The sequence below is a fragment of the Passer domesticus genome, chromosome 3 (genome assembly GCF_036417665.1).
Source record: "Passer domesticus isolate bPasDom1 chromosome 3, bPasDom1.hap1, whole genome shotgun sequence".
Classification (NCBI taxonomy): Eukaryota; Metazoa; Chordata; class Aves; order Passeriformes; family Passeridae; genus Passer; species Passer domesticus.
The window spans coordinates 12,570,630-12,577,457 of record NC_087476.1 but is presented as its reverse complement, the minus strand read 5'-3'; positions in this window follow the sequence as shown (position 1 = coordinate 12,577,457).

Genomic DNA, 6,828 nt, shown 5'->3' with positions numbered 1-6,828 from the left:
TACACTAACTTTTACAGGAAAGGGCTTTGCTCGGTTATTACACTTTTGAAAGGAAAAATTGTATAGCAGATACCAGTTGTAATAATAAGAAAAAGCTAATGTGACCTGTTTATGCTAGACAGTTAAATAATTAATGGCTTTAATTAATCCCAGATAATATTATCAAAACTGTCAGTATAAAATATATTGCTACTATGACTAAGATGTCAAGAACTGGTAAATAAACCTATGTTTTACCCTGAAATTTTCTTTAATTCATAGGTGCTTTTATAAGAAGTCATTAATTTATGCTGGGAGACCATGCAGAGGGGTTCAGAGGATTTATGACCTGAGGGTGCTCAGTGTTCTGTTCAAAATACATTTTTAAAAGAGATCAATTTTTAAATTTTTAATATTTTTTGGCCAACAATCCTGTACAACCATATACCTTAAAGCTTGAATTAATAAAAATTAGTTCAGGTCTTAACCCTTAGCTGTGTCTGCTACTAGTAAATCAGATGGGCTTAAATAAAAACTGTTACATATTCTTCTTTATATGCTAAGTACCTCAGCAAGGAATAACAGCCTGAAATACAAGGGAAACGAATAATGCATGAAGTGCCTGAGAACATGGAAGAACAAATTTTTAAGTCATTTCAGTAAGAAAATAATACAGTTGCTGTTCACTGTTTACTATGACCTTTGCTTCCATTTGGAAGCAGCAGCTTGACATTAATTTCTAAGAACTTCTCAATGGCATTCATCTACTGTTAGATATAGAAAGGGACCAAAGCTTGTTATTTGAAAGCTCATTTGGTACTATTTTCTTATTTCACTAATAAATTACCATTGTAAATTCACATTTGCATTGTGGTATGCCTGTGTCCTCAGATGCACCTACATCTGCCATATCACCTGAAAAACTATAAACAGAACCTCTTTCCTCAAGTAACTGTGCTTTGGATTTGTCATTAATGTCTTAGTAGTGTTTGACATTTTCAAACACAATAATAAATTAATATGCCAACAATTGAGAGAATTTAAAGTGTCATTTGAATTTTAAAAAATGCATCTACCAGATTTGTAGAGAGAAGGCGAGATCACAGAATGATAGAGTGGTTTGCATTGAAAGGTACCTTAAAGAGGTCAGGTTACAACCTCCCTGCCGTGGGGTGTTGTCCTCATTGATAACTCATAAAACAGTTTGTGAAAGCTGGTGAGGTTTTGAAGTGTTCTGTCCAATCTGGGAAGGCCAGCATAGCTCCTGGCTGACAGGATGGTAGGAAGCTGTGATTGGATTTTGAAGACACAGCTCTGGAACAAGACATTGACAGCCACTTATTGTCTCAAAGAAAAATTAATGCATTTCTTTCGATGGGCATGGAATGTAAGTTAGAAAGGATATAAAAAATTACTATACTGGTAGATTCTCAGTGTTACTTACACTTGGGAAAAACTACAAGCTTGTGTCACCCTCAACTCTGATGCTGCTAAAAGAGCAGAAATTATGACTCATTGAATTATTTCAATGTAAACTGGAAAAAAAGCCATATTGTATTAATGAAGGTTGGTACAGTCTTCTCTAAAATGAAAATGTCTTTGTGATTTGATACTAGAAAATTTTAAAACAAAAGGTTTAGTTACTAGGGCTGTCTTGCACAAGATAAGTGCTCAGAACTTGAGAAATTTTAGAGGTATCTTCCATAGTAACAGCCCCTTACCAACTCTTTTTAAGATCTGCATTACGAATATACTTAAATTTATGCAAAAAGTTAATCCATATACCATGGTTCTAAAGTTTAATGCAGTTTTCCAGATGAAGTGATTCTCTAAGACACTGCAGAAGGAAACTGAAATATTCTGGACTCATATATCACAAATTCTGCAGGAAAGAGCAGGAGTTCTCTAGGGACTTATAGGAAGCAGTGTCTCACTCCCACCGTTCCAAATAGTTAGACAAAAATGGGGCACTGAATGAAATAATACTAAAGAGTTTAGGATAGGGTTTAGTTTAATTTGATGTCTGGAAATATCTGATAAAAAGTCATTTTCTATATACACGTGCAACTAAACTTTTATTTGTGTTTGAAAGAGACTTTGAGAGATGATTATTTGGAATTTCAGTGTTGTTGAAAATGGTGGATTAGTGTCAAGGGGCTAGGCACCCTAGAAATGTGTGAGCATAATGTCTAAGTGCTGTGAAGGAACAAGCAAATAGATGATTGATAACAAAAGTCTGGCCTAGCTGTTATGTCCCCAGCAAAACCTGCATGGCAGAGCTGAGTGGGAGACAAGGTAGTGACAGAGATAGAAAGTGTATAGCTACACAATATTTCTTAGGAAAAGGGAGGAAGCAGGGGGAAATGCCAGCAGTCTGAAGCAGAAGACCTTTGAGCACGTCTAGATTTATTCTAAATAATAAAACAGTCCATGAACTGTTCTGGTCCTGAGGTTAATCTGGGCATGGCATAGTTCTTACTCATACAGCTAAACACTCATACCTGCCCAAAATATATTTACTATATATTCAATATATCAAAGTTCTCTATTGGGAATGGTCCCTGGGCCACACCGACTCCTGAAATAGCCTTGGTGTTGGCTGGGACAGCTTTTAGTTGCCACAACCTGAATTATAGAGATGATGCATGAGCAAGAACCTCTTTCCTGAGAGGGTGAGTGACCACAGGAGTGGTGAAGTCTCCTTCCCTGGAGAGGTGGGAACACTGAACACAACCCTGAGGAAGGTGCTCAGGGGACTCTGCTGCAGCAGGGAGGCTGGACTAGCTGGCCTTCCACTGTCCCTTCCAACCTTAACCATTCCATGATTTTGTGGCCGTGATTTGGAGCACTGCAGATCTGCACCCAGGTCTGGTTAAATTTGCTAGTGTAAGCACAGCTGGTGAGCACAGTCAATGGCCTACAGAAAATTTTAGTAGTCCTCAAATAGGTGCTGGCCTCAAAACGGTCTGTGAAGTTTAGTGAGTGGTTTGTTGGTTTGATTCCTTGTTGCTTAAGGAAAGAAGGTTCTGCACGTCAGTGCTGAGAAACAGGACTGCATTAAAGAAATACTTCACAGTCTCCCCAGTTTCCTTTTGTAGGTGAAACACCCAACAGAACTCAGGTTTTCGTTAGATATGGTGGGATGAGGGTATAATAATGATTTCTATGTATGATTGGACAGGAGTCACGTGGAAGTGTTGTATTCTGTGATCAGACATGTCTGCACACTGTACCAAACTGCAGCATATTCACAACTTTTGTAATGAAATTTTCCATATAATTGTTGTTTATGAGCTTGTTGACAGCATTATTTTCCAGATTTCTGTTCCCACTGAATATTTCATATTTCTGATTCTTCTTCCTGAGAAGTGCTAACATTAATTTATCAAAGTCACTTGTGTTTTTTTAATCTCTGTAGGTTTTGTGCATCATTCCTCTGTGCTAACATGTACCTCCTAATGTGAAATGAATCATGAGTTTATCAACATGCTGTTTTCATTGTGAGAGCATTAATGAAGACTTTTTAAGATCAGTACTTGCCAGGTATCATTAAAAATCTTCTTCCAATTGACTGTCATTTTTTTTCTTTAGTTGCACTCATGAATCATCTTATGCATGGCACTGTTTTATTTCAAAAATACAAGGAAATGTCTTCTATTTTTTTTTCTACATAGATGTTTACTTCTGTCTCCTGTAGCAATTGAAGATTTGTATATTAATTCCTTGAAAGAGCATCACTGAAAGATTGCTTTGTCCGTTCTTAAAACCAAATTAATCATAGTGGGAAAAAAATATATATTAACTATGAAAATATTTATAACACCTTTTCCTAATAAATATCTATTGATTCTTTGTAATTCTTTTGTCTCCCCTGTACATTCAAGTCAGTTGTCATTTTTTTAACACATTTTTTTCTTTCAATAAAAATACCACTTTAAGCAAGAACATACGCAATACAAATCACTGATCCTACTATGATTTAGATTACTCAGTGTGAAGATGTGTCATAAGATCCAGTTTTACTATCAGACTAAGATTGCTATAAGGAAAACTGCTTTAAAATATGCTGATATCAATTACTTGCTTCCCCAAGTAAATGCACACAGACAGACAGGCAGGCACTGCATGCACATGGTAATGACAGAAACTTCTATGAATATTTGCCAAATTAACTTTTTAAAAAACCTAAAATATGGCTATAACATATACGTGATACTAAAACATTGTATAAAAACAGTGCAGGGTTTTTTTATTTTTTTCATTTCTATACTTGTGTGAAACAAAATCAATCATTTTATCAATGACATGGCATTGCTCGAGAACACTGCTGACCTGCCATATATAGAAATTAATTAAACCCTTCCTTCCTTCCTTCCTTCCTTCCTTCCTTCCTTCCTTCCTTCCTTCCTTCCTTCCTTCCTTCCTTCCTTCCTTCCTTCCTTCCTTCCTTCCTTCCTTCCTTCCTTCCTTCCTTCCTTCCTTCCTTCCTTCCTTCCTTCCTTCCTTCCTTCCTTCCTTCCTTCCTTCCTTCCTTCCTTCCTTCCTTCCTTCCTTCCTTCCTTCCTTCCTTCCTTCCTTCCTTCCTTCCTTCCTTCCTTCCTTCCTTCCTTCCTTCCTTCCTTCCTTCCTTCCTTCCTCCACAGTGATTCCATACAAGTGCATAAAACCATATTTTGAAATGGAGGCATCTGACATCACTGTACAGTGTTTTAACCTTAACCTTGGTCTGGTTGACTGCTATGAAAACTCTTACTGTAGTTTTTCTGACACAGTGTTATAGTGTCATAGTTTCAGGAACTGATTTTTGCCAGTGAAATGACAAGAGTAATCTCAGTAAGGTGAAAGTGTAGAGAAATTTCATGCTTTAATGGTCAATTACAGACTAATGAAATCTTATTTCCAGATTTGTGAGTCATGTTGTAGGGTTCACATGTAACAAGCTTTGTCACTAATTACCATTTCACTGTTTTACATAATTGCACTGAATAGTATAGGCTGGGCCTAACAGAAATAATTTAATGGTCGAGTATCCCTTGGCATAATTAGCATCACAGGTTCTTATTTCTTTGGTGCTTGCAGGCACAAGACTGTATACTGGAGCTGTGGTGGTAAATGAGAATGGCCATTCCTGTAGGGCCCACAATTTGCTACAATGACTGAGTGTATTTAGTCAGATGGGTTTATGAGCAGGATGCAGGTGTCATGTGTTATGTGTGAACTCTGAAATAAACAACTTCAATTCTAATTCTTGAGCTGTATGGTTACATCTTGCACAATTTCTCTATTTCAGATATGTTTAACTCAGTCATTCTCCAGTGGTTTAAAAGTCTTTAGCATATCTCTCCTTCCCTTATTGGTTGTTGTCAGTGCAATATCTGATAGTGATGTTTGGTAGAGCTAAAAGATATAAAACATTCTTCATCTAGTCATAGCCCAAAGGATATGGAAGTAGTCACTGTAACCATGACCTTTGAGGAAGAGCTGTCTTTCCTGACTTAGAAATACAAATCTGATTCACTCATTACAGATAATTCAAGGAAGCTGCTGGGAGGCAAGAGATTAGGATCTTCTGATCACTAAGAGCATACAAAAAGATCAGGCCTTGCCTAAGAGCTTTTCTAGCCAAAGAAGTGGATAAGTAATTACCCTTGTGGTGAAAGGAACTAAGGACCGCTTACCAGGTACTTCTCTACTTTCAGATTGCCACTTTCAACCTCTGTGTCTGAATAGCTACAATAAATATCCTCCAGAATTTGCCCTGAACAGGACCAAAATGCTTAATATCTGATATAGCAAATTCCTTGCAGAATCAAGTTAACTGGATGAAGTAACTAATATTCTGCCAGTCATGTCTTGTAAATACTGTCAGGACTGAATACAGGATTTCCTATCCCAAGAAATTGCCATCATCACAGACATCTACTTCCCTTGTCACACAAATTCCAGGTGATCCAAATATCACTAAGGGCACTCAACTTGTCTGTTTTGGGGTCAAGCACACAGGATGGGATGAAGCAGAACCTTACCTGTTTTGTAAGATTTGTGTTTTTCTGTTCATAGTCTGAACTCTTGAGTGTGTCTGAGAATTTTGGAGACTGTAGTTCCCCAATATGTCAGGCAGCTATGAAAGTCTCTTATTGCAAAATTTGCAGCTGGGATAATGGTGACTGATTTTCATGTTTACAAATAGCAACCAGCTATTTCATTCCTAGAAACTTCAGTATGAAGATAGACACCATTCCATTTGTGCCTGTGAATGGATCTGCTGAAAGTTTTGTCAGATCACACAGGAGATGTGTAAGAGGGCCAGATATTGGGACTTACAGCTGTTTCATTTTGCTGCAGTGCACTTTCACAAACGTTAGAAATTCTAGATCAGTCTAAAGCCTTCTTTTCTTCTACAAAGGTGCTTCATCTGGAAAAATTTAAAGCACAGCATAAGCACATAGAATATTTCCTCAGAGTGTTCATACTCCCTCCATCATCACATTGATAGTCAGGAGCTTCTGAGAGCAAAAATGTGGGGATTGTCTGTGAGAGTGTATGTGTGTGTGTATGTGTGTGTGTGTGTGTGTGTGGGTGTGTGTGGGTGTGTGTATAGTGATCATCCCTGAATGCTTTTTTTCATTCCATTTTACTCTAAAATATCATGTGATTTATTTAACATCCATTTCACCTTATTAAAAAGAGATAAAAACTTATTTATGAAACACTTTATAAAGTATTCAATTTTGGTTGTTGGGACTCCTTATTCTTATTTTGGAAGGAACGCAACAGAAAAACTCTGACCTGCAACTACTTTGGAATTTCAGGTCTTTATCATGTTCTCTGTTTAGTTCTCTCTTTTTC